A 15,463-nucleotide genomic window follows, 5' to 3' on the forward strand; every position below is an offset into this window, starting at 1 on the left:
GTCAGTGAACGCCAAGCAACCCCAGGTGGTCGAAATTTCCCGAGTCCTTCACTACGGCGTTCCTCATAGCCTGAGTACCTTTGGGAGGCTTAAGCTCCTTAAACTATACACCAAGACCATTTCTTCCCCTTGATTGCAACTAAGAAGTCATTAACATGCGTTTGTTCTCTGTCCCATTCTGCCCGCTTCTCAACTTTACACCCATGATTTTTCTTTCCATAGCTTACTGCGTTGTCCTTAACTTGAGCTGAACGCTTTTCGTCAAAACTAACATGCGTGCCCTCCAGTCAGTGCAGGGTCAGGCCCTTCGCACATGCCTAGGTCTCCCTCGGAGCGCATCAACACTGGGTAGCATTGCACTCGCCAAAGACCACCCGATCTCTACTTATATTGTCCTAGACTGCTTGCGAATGCACATACGTCATATCTCAAGGATTCCACAGCATCACCTTGCGCCCTTGCCACTGCAGAGACCACATTCTGCATTTGCGAAGGTGATAACGACGCAACAGTCGTCGATCCCACAACAGTTCACCCCGGCAGCACTACCTCCCTCTCCTCTGTGGTGTACGCGGCTCCCATGTGTGCGCCTTGCTATTCCGGGGATAGCGAAGAAGTCAAATGTATCGACGCCAGCCATTAAGCAACTGACACTGTCCATGCTCCACTTCGAATACTGGGACCGTACACACGTCTATACGGATGGATCAGTAACCTCTACTAGTTCTGCTTGCGCTGTGGTCGTTCCTGCGCGACAGACTCAAATTCACCAACAAATTTCGCATCGGACTACCTCTACTGGAGCAGAGTTGGCCGCACTTCTTGCGGCGGTACAGTATATCTCACAACAATCTCCTCAAAAATGGGCTGTTTTCTGTGATTCAAAAGCTGCCCTACAATGTCTTCAATCCGCCTTGAGACATAGCGACCATGAGCAACTTATAGCGGAGATACGATATCTGCATCAGCAGGCAATCGAACAAGACCATGAAATCATCTTCCAGTGGGTACCAGGCCATAGCGGCATTGTTGGTAACGCCTTAGCTGACGATGCTGCTCGATCGGCTCACGAGACAACCAACACTGTCCGCATACCACTGACAAGAGCTGACGCAGCAAGGCACCTTCAACTGCTCGCCCGAAACCTGACTGTAACGTCGTGGTCTGCCCCTGGAGGTTGGACACCCCACTCGCATCACTTCAACCTCTTGCTCCAACATCATATACCATTCGGCCTCCCCCGCAGTGATACTACGCTGTTGTGCCGCCTGTGGCTGGGAGTGGCGTTCACAAACGCCTATTCCCATCTCATCTCAATGGCTGACTCTCCTGCGTGTGGCCAGTGTGGTTGTGACGAGACGATCAGCCACCTCCTCTGTGACTGCCCTCGTTTTGAGCGAGAGCGCGGTTGCCTAGTTACTTCTCTGCTCCGCTTGGACTCGCGTCCTTTAACAGAGTCTAACGTTCTGGGGCCTTGGACGCAACCTTCCAGACAACGGAAAGCGGTGAAAGCGCTCTTGAATTTCCTAAGGGACTCGGGGTTGCATTCCCGCCTATAATCTAAGTTTTCTGTGCGCGCCCTCTGTCCCTGTGACATAGTGGTCGATGGACACTTGACAGACTCATTTCTTTGCCGCTCTTTTTCCTTTTTTCCCCTTTGTTCCCCTCCCCAAGTGTAGGGTGGCCAACTGGGCATCGCCTGGTTAACCTCCCTGCCTTTCCGTCCTTTTCTCTCTCTCTCTCTCTCTTTTCGTAAGCCTCCACGTTTCTGCCCTGTAGGTGAGCACCGGTAAGATACAGCTGTGGTATACTTTTCTTTTGCGGGATATTCGTAAACGCCATTCATGATCTGAGAGAAGAAGCAAGGCAAAACATACTGATTGCTTATTTGTGCGACTTAAGAAGTTTTAATATGACAATATGTTAAGGTTCCTGTCTAATAGGTCAGCGAGTTTACTAAACATGACTTGATGTAAGTCCTAAGTTGACATCGGTATAGAGTTTATTACAGTTTAAAAGCTTTCTCTGTTGCAAACAGCCGTCGTTTTGTACTTTTTGGCTGGTAAGCTGACTGCGAATATATTTTTCTGCTGGGCGTCATTTTGCAACTGGTTTGAAGTTGCCGTTTCGTTCAAAGAAAGTTTTCTCCGCTTTCAAGGTTTTATTTATGGTAACATTTCTTTTGTTACAGACTTTTATACATGTCCAGTTAAAGGCTTCTTCCCCAACTGGTGCTTCTGGGGCTTCTTCCATCCCGTGCTGGAAGCTGACAGAGGGATATAATTATGGCATCACGCTTCTGCTTGATAAACACGTATTGACCGCGCGTTAGAGAGTGCGTAAACTAGGATCTGCGTTTCCAGTTTTTTGGTGTCGTACTCGTCATACAGATTCCTCGGCCAAATACTGTTAGGCCTTAAAGCAGTTAAAATTCACTGAAGTTGTAGGTTGGGCAAACTATGAAGCCACACTGTAAACTCGTTTTTCTAATATAATTTTGAATTGCGATATACCGGATACAATATGATCATCCCCCTGTAGTGTTAACTGTGCAGCTTTTGTCTCTATTGAAATGTATGGGTGGTTGTTTAGCGGTCTTGTTGTTTAGATTGTTTATGCTTATGCTGTCTCGAATATTCTCATGCTCTTAGTTGTCGTAAAGCTTACGTTCCTTCCATGCCGCAAAATTTCCTTGTGGCGGTCTTCGTCTGGCTTCGGTCGGTTTACTGAGTTGGTCTTTAAAGTATTTAGCTCCTCTACCTAACGGCTTGGTTTATGAGCTATAATGTCCCTAGGCGATTCAGGTTATGGGCACTAACGTCGCACAGTAGACGGGTCTCAAGGATTTCGCCGCCATCGAAATTGGACTGCTGCGGCCGCGATCGAACACAAGTCTTTCGGGTCAGCTGCCGAGGACCACATAAGCACTGAGCCACAGCAGGAGATCCGCTTGATAGTGTAATTAAATTTAGCTACGGCTGGACGGGATGCATCTTCTGAAACTTGTCCCTTTGAAATGTCTAGTAAGGGTGCAGGCACACCCAGCGAAGGCGAGACGTTAACGTCTTGTCCTTTGGGTATTGTTCGGGCCTGCAAATGTAATTTCTAAGACAGGAAATAGAATCTTAATTTCTCCTGCTTTGGCCTAATTTTTCGGCAACGGGAGAACTTATATTTTGGATTCTGGGCACTCAGTGCTACCACTTTCGACTCATCTCATTTTCTATCGAGCGGACCTCCGGCGTGTGATGTGTATAGGGCAGTTCTGTTTACGGCTATTTACTCGGGAAGATCGACGTCAGCGTCTGTCTCAGAGCTGTGTGTAACTGTAAGTGCGTGTGTCTGTTGAGGGAGTATGCCATAATTTGGCGCCTATTGTTTGCTGTGTGCCTATGTACTGCTCCGCCAATGCCTAAGGCACCACCGTCGCCTGTGTGCAGTGCGAATGTCGCGGGAACTGGCTTTGGATGGATCTTGGGCATACTTATGTGTTGTCACATTTTTTAGCGGAGTGTTTTTTCGCGCTTGCCACAGCGACCAGGGGGGACAAGTGCTCACTCTTCCATGTTCTCGATTTCTTTACTGTAATTTTTTATGTTAACCTGACTTCCTCTCACCTCGCAACCTGTCGCGGCCTGCATGTCGAGACCAACCAGGTACAGCCCGTCATAATTAATCCTTCCTACTTCCATAGATTCATCTCAGATTTTTTAATTACCTGTAATCACCGGCGTAATCCTGCGCTCCATCCCACTTCTACCAGCCGCATGAATGAACGACAATCTCTTAAACTTGTGGTTCCCCAACTTATAACCCTTCTGGACAACTCTTCTGAAGTAAACAACGCTGAGTTATACTTGATAGTGGAACCTGGCAATATGGGCTCTGTGTCACACCATTGCTGACACCTTCTTCATCTGAAAATTTTAATTTGATATTTTTACATATTTCCCGATTGTTTCGGTTTTTCTTGACGGCTGCTGAATAGCCTTTGTTGTCTTTCTGGAACTGGGTATATTTAAGTTTATTTTTCCGTTCTTCCTTTATTTGCAAGCATTTGGTTCAATACCATGAAGATTAACTGATTGCATATACTATTTAAAATGTATTGCCCATTTATATTGTTACGCAGCTTCTTCGTAACAATATAAACCTTATTTCCCTTTCACTGTGATAAAAGATTATCGTATCATTTGCACTTTCATGAATCATGAATATTAAAACCATTACCGCTTGTTCCGCATTACACGTTTGATTAAAATCTAGTCTTTCCGTCGGGACATTTTTTCACCTAACGTCAACTATTTCTTGCCGCTTTTCAGGGAAAAATAACTTTTGTGCCACCTACATGAATCAGTTTTAGGTCAGTCGAGAATCCGTTTTTCCGCTCATCCACTTTCACCACCTTGTTAGCAGTTATATTGTAGCGTGCAACGCCAAAAAGAACACCAGCGCAGAGAGAGAGAGAGAAAAACTTTATTATTGCAAGTGTGTTTACACCCCCCTTGGGTCCCTGGACCACCGCACGGTCCCACTCTACGTCGAAACGTTCATGTTGTGTTTTTTCATGACGTCGGCACCCCGAAGCACCGCAGCAAGCTGCGATGGCGGGTCCAGAGACGATAGCACGACCTCGCAGTCCTCCCAACTTGATAACGCGGGCTCTCCCTGCGGGGGAGAATGAGCAGGGCAGCCGAAAAGGATGTGGGAGAGTGTGGCGTGAGGGTCGCAGCACAGGGAGCATGCAGGGGAGGTGCCACAGTAGAGAGATAGCAGCTGAGGGGATGAGAGAGAGCGGGTCTGGAGGCGTCTCCAGAGGATCTGTTGGGAATGAGTAAGGGAGGGGTGTGGAGGAGGGTAAGTCCGACGGTCCAAGCGGGGCATTTGCGTGAGCTCTGCAAAGGTGTGCGCCCGTTCTCTCGAGAAACCTGGACCGAGGCCGTCCTGAGCCCGGCAAATGAAACCTCGGGCCAATTTAGCGGCAGCCTCGTTTCCTGGATTCCCAGAGTGAGCCGGCACCCACTGGAGCTCTACCCTGCGTGGTAAGTTTTTGGAGGGGGTGTTCAACAGCTCCCAAGCAGGGGCGTGAATCCTGCCTCTCGCGAAGTTGAACAGAGCCGTTTTGGAGTCGCTAAAGATGTAGTTTGCATTGGAATGTACAAGGGCTAGGGCGATGGCGGTTTCCTCTGCCTCCTCAGACGTACAGCCCGAGGAAAGGCGGTGTGTGAGGGGCTGTGCTAGGGCTGGATTGTAAGCAACTGCTACAGCTTCATGAGTTGTGCACGCGGCGTCTACCCAAATGGCGTCCTGGGCTTGTCCGTAATACTTGTGTAGGGCCTTAGCGCGAGCCATGCGGCGAGGGATGTGGTACTGGGGATGAATGTTCCGGGGAAAGGGAAAGGGGGTATGAATGTGGCGAGGAATGGCTATAAGGGATGTCTGATTAGCTGGAATGTTGATGCGAAGGGTAGCGAGGATACGCCTGCCAGTTGCGCTCGCGGCAAGTCTTAGATACTGTGTCTGAAGGTGCGCGTCTACTAGTTCCTGAATGGTGTTATGCATGCCTAATTCAAGGAGCTTGGCCGTGCTAGTGCTGCGGGGTAGGTTTAAGGCTGCGGGGTAGGTAAGGTAGGTTTACGCCGCGTATCCTCCCTGCACAAAGGTTTAGACGAAGCGGACAGCATGAAAGTAGTGCATGCTTTTACACTTAGCCGCATTTTATACCCCACCCCATATCTTAAGCTGAACTGCATGGAAACAGAGCGAGTGAACACCATCGCAGAGACAAAAACCTGCGGCGGACCCTCAGTGGTTCGAGCGCGCGCGCGAGAGCCAATAACTTCTTCCTCTTCTAGTGCATGCACTACTTCTGTCTCTTCGAATGCATGTATCACTGCCCCCCTCTTCTGCAGCATCGACACGATGCGGCTAGGAGAGAAAGGTCAGCGAAAGGGTAGAGCACAGCTGCAGTGGACCGCAGTTCAGTCAGGTAGCCGGTCGTGGTAAGGCTTCATGCGAACAACGTGTACGACTTCAGTTCTGTGCGACCGGCGCGATGAACAAGCTGTCAGGGCGGGAGCAACTGCATAAGTCACATCATTGATGTGGCGCACTACTTCGTAAGGGCCGAAGTATCGACGCAGCAGCTTTTCAGAGAGCCCGTGGCGACGAACAGGTATCCAAATCCACACAAGGTCGCCGGGCGCATAACTGACGAAACGGCGCCCAAAGTTGTACCTAGCGGCGTCAGTCTCCTGTTGACGGTGGATTCGCAAGCGGGCCAGTTGACGCGCTTCCTCAGCACGCTGAACGAAGGTATCTACGTCGAGGTCACCCTATTGAAAATATTGAGCGTTAATTCTGCGTGCCTATCTTTGCGTGTTTATTGCCACGCAAAATGCGACGATTGAACGAGGTCGCAGAACGCGAGACATATTTCACATAATTTGCGCAAGCTGAGCAAGCTCGCAAACGCGAGACATCTCTCACATAAGTGCGCAAGCCGCGTAAGGCTCGTACAGCAGGAGACATCCTCGCGTAATATGCGCAAGCCGGGTGAGGCTTCCAGAATGTCCGAGAGCCAAGGGTGAGTCCCAGAATGTTCAAGAGCCGAGTCTGGCTCACAGAGCACTAGACAGTGTCTAATGGAGTTACCATCATGATGCCGATAATACCTTGCATGGCTGCAAGGCTCCTACATCACTGCTCAACACGGTACGCTAATGTACTGCATTAAGGCCTCCTCATCTGTCTGTCACTGCCTCATTCAGCATGCATGTTGTGAGATAACAAGCTTTGCAGAAACGGTGCTTCGTGGGATGGTTCTCATGTGTGTAGCATGCTTGCAAAAGGACATAGATAAGGTCACCTTAACTGGCTTTATTAATGCCACATCCCTCATGATGGGTGCCACACAGTGGCTAAACAATTTCTTCAGTTTCTCCAAGTCCAGCAGATTGGCGTCTTGATACAGGTTCTCACTATGCAGCACCTGCAAAAAGGTAGGAGTATATGCAAAAAAATTCAGTTAATCTGTTTTCTGGAAATTTCAGAAAAGGGCACAAGTACTTCTTCCATTAATGAACTAATGATGATTTCGAAAAGTTTCAGGTTTGAAATACAGACACTGGAAAACCCGACTCAAGCACGCAGACTGCTCAGCATCAAACCTGCACAAAATCTAATAACCGTGTCACACAGGCATTTTGAAGGCTTTCAAATGGCTATTAACTCAGTGGCACTTGAATACAGCTAAATGGGCATTTCCAATAGCCACTGAGTCCCTAGAACAGTGTGGACATCTATTAAGATTTTGAAGGCTTTTCAGTGGTAGAAATTTGCACTCAGACATGGAGCACTCGCAACTATACACGAAGGAATAAAATCAAAGCAATTTAATCGCTCAAAGAATACTCAACATGAAATGTACAACTTATTTCACTAAAAAAAAAAAGAAGGCTAGCCACAAAACACTGCAGCAAGCATATTATTACTGTTGCCAATAGCACAAAAACAATGAATACCACCTTTTCAAAACTGTGTGAGCGCTACAACAGCTTCCCAGCAAAATTATCAACTGTGACAGTGGCGCCACAGCAGCTTGGTGCCAGATGATGAAATATCTCTACGGCGATCAAGTATTCTGTGTAGCAGTGGCATAACTCCCGAGTTGAAGTGCAAATCTCGAAGCTCAATCTCCCACCTCAACTGTTATCTTTAAATACATATTTAAATTCATTGGAGCGTGCTGCAGAAGTAGGTGGTCAGATCATTCGAGAGGATACCTGCAAGCTATCTCAGGAGACGAAAGATCTGATGAAGAAACACCAAAGCATGAGGACGTCTAACTTCAGAGATAGAATAGAACTAGGAGATCTATCGAAGTTATTTATAAGTGCAAGGTAGCCAACATAAGAAAGTTTAACATGGAGAAAACCTAGCATGCTCTAAAGCATGGAGGTAGCCTAAAATCAGTGAAGAGAAAACTAATCACAGGTAAAAACCAGATGTATGCGCTAAAAGACAAAGAGGGCAATGTCATAAGCAATATGGATAAGATAGTTAAAGTAGCCGAAGAGTTCTGCACAAATCTCTACAGTAGTGAATGTAATCAGAATGTTACGAAGAGAGGCAGTAGAGCATAGCAATGGGACATCCCGCCAGTAACGAGGGAGGAAGTAAAGAAAGCCTCAGGAGCAATGCAAAGGGGCAAAGCAGCTGGTGAGGATCAGGTAACAGCAGATTTGTTGAAGGACGGAGGAGAGATTGTGCTAGAGAAACTAGCCACCCTGTACACGCTTGCCTCGTGACCACGAGCGTATCAGGAGCTTGGAAGAATGCGAACATTATTTTAATTCATAAGAAAGAAGATGTCAAGGACTTGAAGATTTACAGACCGATCAGCTTACTATCGATTGCCTACAAGGTATTTACTAAGGTAATCACTAATAGAGTCAGGACAACCTTCGAATTCAATCAACCAAATGATCAGGCAGGCTTTCGTAAAGGATACTCAACAAGAGACCACATTCATGCAATCAATCAGGTGATAGAGAAATGGGCAGAATATAACCAACCCCAATATATAGCCTTCATTGACTACCAGACAGCAATTGACTCGGTGGAACCACAGCTGCCATGCAGGCATTGTGGAATCAGGGTGTAGAAGAGTGTTATGTGAAAATATTGGAAGATATTTATAACGACTGCACAGCTACCATAGTTCTCCATAAGGTCAGCAATAAAATTCCTCTATATTCCGAGTTTTCTAACACCACCATCATTTTTTGGCACCGTGACCATATCATACAAGAATGTGAGACCTACTGCATACCTAAAGAAAATATGTGTGTAAGCCAAGCATCAGCCGTTGTATGCAATAAGAAGTCTAAGTGAAAAAGATTCGATGTAAATTAGAGAAAGCCTTGCCATTTTTGTACTTCTGCTTCTATGACTGCTTGCTGGATATTTTTCTTTAGTTGGAAGCATTCTTCCATCCCTTATCTCTATACACTATTCCTCTGCCAAATGACTGAGTAACCCAAATAGCAATTCCTAAGTAGGGAGGGGGCCTTCCACAGTGACCACACAGGGGCCTTCAAGTTCTTGCAGCAATCAAAACATCCCTTTGTAACACTGGCCTTGAATGCACCACTATACTTTTGTGGCAGGCCAAATACTTATACAATTTATGTTTTAAAACCACACAGAAATCCACAACTGCCATTATGAAAACACCCTAGGAATGTAACCATAAGCGTACCTGGCCAGCATGATCAGCATGGAAAGGCGCCCAGCTTGTGTGCAGCTCCTAAAATGAAAGCAAATTCACATGATTAATTGCAATTTCCACAGAGACATTCTTGAAAAATCATGTTTTTGCACCACTCAGCCTCAAGCCTGCCTTCTTGCTCCTGCAGCAATGAGGCAAATCTGAGCACAGCTTGGGGTGAGCTGGTGGTATCACATTACGCACCTGACACTACATGCATCAATCCATTTGTATGATTGAATTTCAGAATGGCGAAAAAGACACACACACAGGTAAAAATGGTGGGTGGATGAGATTAAGAAGTTTGTGGGGATACAGTGGCCGCAAGTGGCAAAGGACAGGGTTAATTGGAGAGACATGGGAGAGGCCTTTGCCCTACAGTGGGTGTAGTCAGGCTGCTGCTGCTGCTGCTGCTGCTGATGATGATGATCACAGCCTGAGCACACCTACAAAGTAAAACTGTGATCTCAACCCAGCAGCACTTTACTGTGTTGAAAGAGAACAGGTACAATTGAATTACTGCATTACCTTGTTATTATAATTAAAAGGTACAGGGCTCTAAGGACTTCATAATTTACATCGAAACGAATGGGTTACAGTGAACTTTCACGGATTACACTAACAGGCACTGAAAATCCAACACAGCTGCCCAAGAGAATATAGGCAGCCGCGCTAGCCTTCTTTTGCGCTATGCTACCTGATACCAGATTAAAATTCCAGAGCAATTTACTCATACTCTAGCACTGGGATACGTTATGCCCCAGACTGATGCAGCTGTCTTACTAAAGGCAGAGAAGCTTTCAGTGTGGGTCATGTGTGCTGTGGCGTGAACACATGCACAGCATCGCCTGCTACCATTCAAGTCCTCTGTGTACACAAATGCAGGTGCAATAGAAAACCCACATCACAAATTTGGCTAGTCTGGTCGGCCAAGCATGGGCCAGCTGATAGCACGAAGCAGCAGGTGCGACACATACCATCATCATCAGCCTGACTAGGCCCACTGCAGGGCAAAGGACTCACCCATGTCTCCACATTAACCCTGTCCTTTGCTAGGTGTGGCCACCATATCCCCGCAAACTTCTTAATCTCATCCGCCCATCTAACTTTCTGCCGCCCCCTGCTACGCTTGACTTCTCTTGGAATCCACTCCATTACCCTTAAGGACCAGCGGTTATGTTGTCTTCCCATTACAAGCCCCGCCCAGGCCCGTTTCTTCCTCTTAATTTCAAGTAGCATGTCATTAACCCGCGTTTGTTCCCTCACCCACTCCGCCCCCTTTTGGTCTCTTAATGTAAGACTTATCATTTTTCTTTCCATAGCTCACTTTGCTGTCCTTATCGTTTGGCACGTGTTTTTTTCTTTGTAATAAGGCATAAAGTATTATACACGGATTACCACATGGCATCCTCCTATGGCCGCTAAATAATTTATAATCAAATTTCTTTCTCCTGCTGTATTTGTTTCGGTTTCAACAGCTGAATGATGGCTGTGACGTCAAAGCAAGGTTATTGGTCACGTGAGGCATGAAAAACTGCAATACAATTGGTACTTCTGGCTCTTAAGGAATGGTGGCGTCAGCGCTGTAGCGAATTAAAATGACGAAGCAGCGATTATAAGTGCAGTTTTCCCACGCCTCACATGACCTATAACCTCTCTTTGATGTCATAGCCATAGTCAAATTGTTCACCGAAACAGGATGGCAGAAAACGTTGATTATAAATTATTTAGCGGTCTCACGCGAATACCAGATGGTGATTCATGCATAGTAGTGTCTTCCGCACCATTATAGAGAAGAAAACATGCCACCAAGATTAGGTGTCTATACTCTTTTAAGCTGAACTCTCTTCATTAGCCTCCAAGTTTCTGTCCCAAAAGTGAGAAACATGCAGGCTAAAGAAAAGATTTCAGCTTAAGTACCAAAGTGGCTCTAATCACACGATGAAGCGGAAAAACTCTCGACACTTGAACAGAGAACAAATAGGAATTCCAACAAAATTTTAGATTCTTGTAAGGCTATCAAGCATTTCTGAATATTGTAAACTGCACTTTCACACATACAGTACGCATGTATGCCAAGCTCACATTCAGTAGCTCTGTTTACCGGCTGTAATTATCACGGTCTGAGCTCAGTTACAGATTTAAAACCAGCCAAAAGATGCAACACAGGAAAAGAGAAGAAAACAGGTTGGACTATCAATTGAATTTTTTGTGAAGGAAAAGAAGGCTCGCATGAAGATGCGCCACACATGACCCACACCAGCGAAAGGCAGGACAACAAATAACTGTCACTGATATACAAGCACGTCATCTAAAAGAGGAAAATTCTTTCCGTTAAAGATTGACTAATGGCTTCGCTACTCATACAGCCGTTGCCTTGGAGATATGCATCAAATACCTTACAGATTTGTTTACCACTTCTATACACCACTGAAGTGTCACAGAAATCAGGCGTACACACTGATGGGTCATCTTATGATTTACACTCACGACATTGGCACTGTAGTGCCAGATTAGAAGCTGCCTTCCCCCTAACAAGTTAGTGCTCTCAGGAACACATTAAAGACACCTGCACATATCCCTGAAGTAGTTTCTTGCACAAGCTAGCGGAATGTGATAAACCACTTCCTGCAAGTCCTGAACCTAGTTTTATGGGATACTATACCGCTATCCCGGTTTTAACAGCAGCGCAAAGGCCATCAACACAATGATTGGCGCAAAAATTACATTTAAAAATTTTCCCGCCACTCGATTTGAACTCATGAAGTCTACACAAAGGACTCCATGATAACCGTTCTGAGGTGAATGGCAGTTCAGCCTAGCCTCTGGAATCTGTGCCAAAAAAAAACCGGAGTCAGCGCATCGCAATTTACTTCCGAAATCAGCCGGTGCTGATGAAAATTGTATGTTTTGCTTTCTCTGGCTTATAAAGCTCCACTTTCAGAAAAAGTATCGTCTTTGTGGTTAGGATGCGGAACTTCATCATCACAGGTCAACTTCAGCTTGCCATCAGTGTCCCTTTAATGCCTCAAAGTTGAACAATAGCTCCATTCATAGAGGAGGGCTGTGCATAAATTTCGACCACCAAAGATTCTTTAACATGCACTGACATTGCATAACACACGAGCAAATATGCATTTCGCCTTGTCGAAACGAAGCCACCACAATTCAATCCCGCGTCTTTGGGCTCAGTAGCCGAACACCAATGCAGTAGGCCACAGCAGCAGGTGAAAAACAAGAGAGCCCTTAATAGGCAACCTAACTTGCGAAAATCAACATAACGAGGGGTCACACAAGTAGCAGTGGATAAAAGCTACTTGTGTCGGAAGATGTCTTCAGTGCTTACCTCAAAAGCCTGCTTGCTTGCTGGGCATCCTAGCACCAAGTGAAAGGCTGGCACAGCCATACTGGAGAGCTTGGAAGAGGCATTGCTGGTAAAGCTATGTGGAGATTGCTGCAAGTTAAAAAGACACATTTAACAGCAGCACAGTGCAAAAAATGGACTAGAATCAAGCATGTAAGGCAAAGTGCAAGGCACAAAAAGGAGCCGGTCGCAGAATGGAACACAACTGTTTAACCACATTTCGAAGTGGGCCAGGCAACAAGAAATTCATAACCACGGCAGTCATTCACAAGCTAGCCTCAGACGAGACATCACTTGCATATCGATATCCAGCATCGTTTCTACAATACATGCCACCATTCAAAAGAACAGACCACAGCAGAACGATATTTTCAGTAGAAGGCTGGTTTGCTTCAAATTCTGCATGCGTCCCTCAATTTGAAATCTGGCATGATTAGCACTGATTTCACATTCTCACAGGTATGATGAATTAATAGTGCCAATTGCAGAAAAACCACACTTTTTCCTTTAACATCAAATAAGGTATTGGAGAGGTACCTCAGCATATTTAAGTCAAAGTCAGATTTATTTGCGCCATTGGTTATAATCATGAAACAATCAAGTTTATTCTTCGTACCTATTAAAGGCTCAATTACCCTTAAATTTCACTGCAACTTCGGGATTTAGGGCAAATGGAGCTAGGGCACCTGTGTGCATTTTGCAGTTGTTTGTACCATTTCAGCTCCGAGCCAAAGTATGAAAAATCGAATGCCAAAATAGAGGCGGAAAACTTCAGAGCAATTTGTTTTTATCTCACCGTTCTGCTATTCAAGGCTCGACTATAAGTACGAACGCAGCTGGATCATATGCAGCTTCGTACCTTAAATACACAATTTATAAAAGTACAAGTGAAATACAAGTGAAAGAGGAGGAAGCTCAATCCTAACGCATACAGCTGAATCGCAGTCTACGTAGTTAAACTGCTCGAGCGCTGTTACTTCAATTACAGCGTAACATGCGGCGAGAATGTAAAGCCCGGGCCGAAGATCTATTGGTGGGCACATATTCCATTCTCGGCGAGAGATGAATGGCAGTACGGCGGCAGTACGGCGCCGATATCGTGCACCCCGCGATCGGATCAGCTGTGCATATTTGCATGGCATACTGACCATGACCGTGTGACCACTGACACTACACGCGCATTCATGCCCGTGTGCCGCCAGCAAACAACCTTTCAGCGCTGCGTGCTGCCGCGATAGGCACTGCGTCTTCGCGTCTCTGTACTAGCTGTGTTGACGTGGCCAGTTGTGCGCAAAGGCTTTGAAATAATGAACAGGTTCGAAGAAAATTAACTTACCCCCAAGATGCGAGATGTCACCCGGGTAGTGGTCTCCCACCAGCTGCTCCGCCATGGAGGAAATGAGCCCCACCGTCAGCATAGCGTTTCCAGTGAAGGCGCGCAAAGGACGACGCGCTATCCGTCGAGCCCGCTGAGCCCGCTATAAACACAGGTTTACTCAGCACCTTACCACGTTTTCGTACATCGCACCAGCGAATTTCACTGCTGTCGGCACATCAGATATCGGAAGAGTGACAAATGCTCATTCCAGCGATGGTTCATGCCCTCGGAACCACAAAGGACCACGACAAACGTAGTAACGCTGACCGCCATGCTGTCCCTCCCCAGACGCTGCGTTCGTTGGCTAGCGCTTCGGCCAGTTCCGGCTTCCTTCGGCCCGTTTAGAAAGGCATCGCCTCCAGGCATTCCTCCAGGTCGTCTCTTTCGGGCTCTATGCTTTTGGGCAGTGCGATAGCAAAGGACTAAAACCAAATGAAACTTTCGTTACAAAAATAATTAAGTTCTTGTGCACATATTAGCAATAAAAACTTGAGAAATTTGTGACGCATGGACGCATTAATATGCGCGTCGGTACATTCGTGCGTGCGTGCGTGCGTGCGTGAGTGGGCATGGTCTAGCGCGTCAAATCCAAAGCCTATCCGACATGCTGCATGGTTTCTGAGATCACCGCCGTGAGCTTCGCTTGTTTTCTTGTGCTGCTGCTGGGCGGTCTTGCGCGCCGCTGTTACTGTGCTGGAATCGCAAAAGAAGAAGGATTACCGGTGTGTGCTGCCGGTGGGCGCGCTCTCATCCAAGAGTGGTAGCAGCTCCCAATTAAGCGATCCGTCGGGGCATATGTGTTATGGATGTCTGGTCGACAACGATAATGAGGTCAGCAGTGCGGTGCCGTCGTTTGATGAGTCGAACCTTTCGGCCTATTGCACTGCTAACTTCGTTGCAAAAATGCCTGGCTCATAAGCAGCGACAGTGGCCATTGTTTCTGTGGTGTGTTTCGATTACAAGACGGCGCCCTTCTACAGTGTGGCTTCCTTGGAAACTTATTCGGCGGTGTGCCTGCAACGCCTATCGCTGTCAGCTCAAACTGACCGCCTGCGAGCGCTGCCTTCTTTTGCGATGTGAACGGTGACGGGACACTTACTGCCTGTGGCCGGAGCTTATAGCAAAAGCGAAGAGTGTTTTGTGTGAAGGTTTGACGAAGTGCGTGTGTCAGTCTGGACCCTTAGCAAGTCATACGAGATGCGACATGCAAAAGTGGTCCACCAGTCGCTTCAGCAGAAAGGAGTGCGGATGTTTTTTACGTTACTTCAATCGAGAACTGCCCATGCAAATATTTCAACTCGTCTCTTGCCTAAACAGCATAGTAAAGAAGCTAAAGCAACAAAACTGCTGTTTCCATGCTGTATATTGATTCCGCACTCGTGCTAGAGGTGGGAAATATGTAGCAGTTATTGGCGGAGTTACAGCCTATGAAGCACGTGCAGCTTCATGT

General features: G+C 46.6%; 1 long non-coding RNA gene across 1 annotated transcript; it reads right to left on the bottom strand.

The window, feature by feature from the left end:
• Positions 1–6,958: 6,958 nt before the first annotated feature.
• Positions 6,959–14,474, bottom strand: LOC149332892 (uncharacterized). The gene is made up of 4 exons (XR_016285267.1): positions 13,972–14,474; positions 12,618–12,725; positions 9,263–9,310; positions 6,959–6,991 (listed from the first exon to the last, which is right to left on the bottom strand). It is a non-coding gene; the product is annotated as an uncharacterized LOC149332892 (long non-coding RNA).
• Between the last annotated feature and the right edge of the window lie 989 nt (positions 14,475–15,463).

The sequence above is a fragment of the Amblyomma mixtum genome, chromosome 8 (assembly GCF_055824585.1).
Source record: "Amblyomma mixtum isolate Tamu chromosome 8, ASM5582458v1, whole genome shotgun sequence".
Classification (NCBI taxonomy): domain Eukaryota; kingdom Metazoa; phylum Arthropoda; class Arachnida; order Ixodida; family Ixodidae; genus Amblyomma; species Amblyomma mixtum.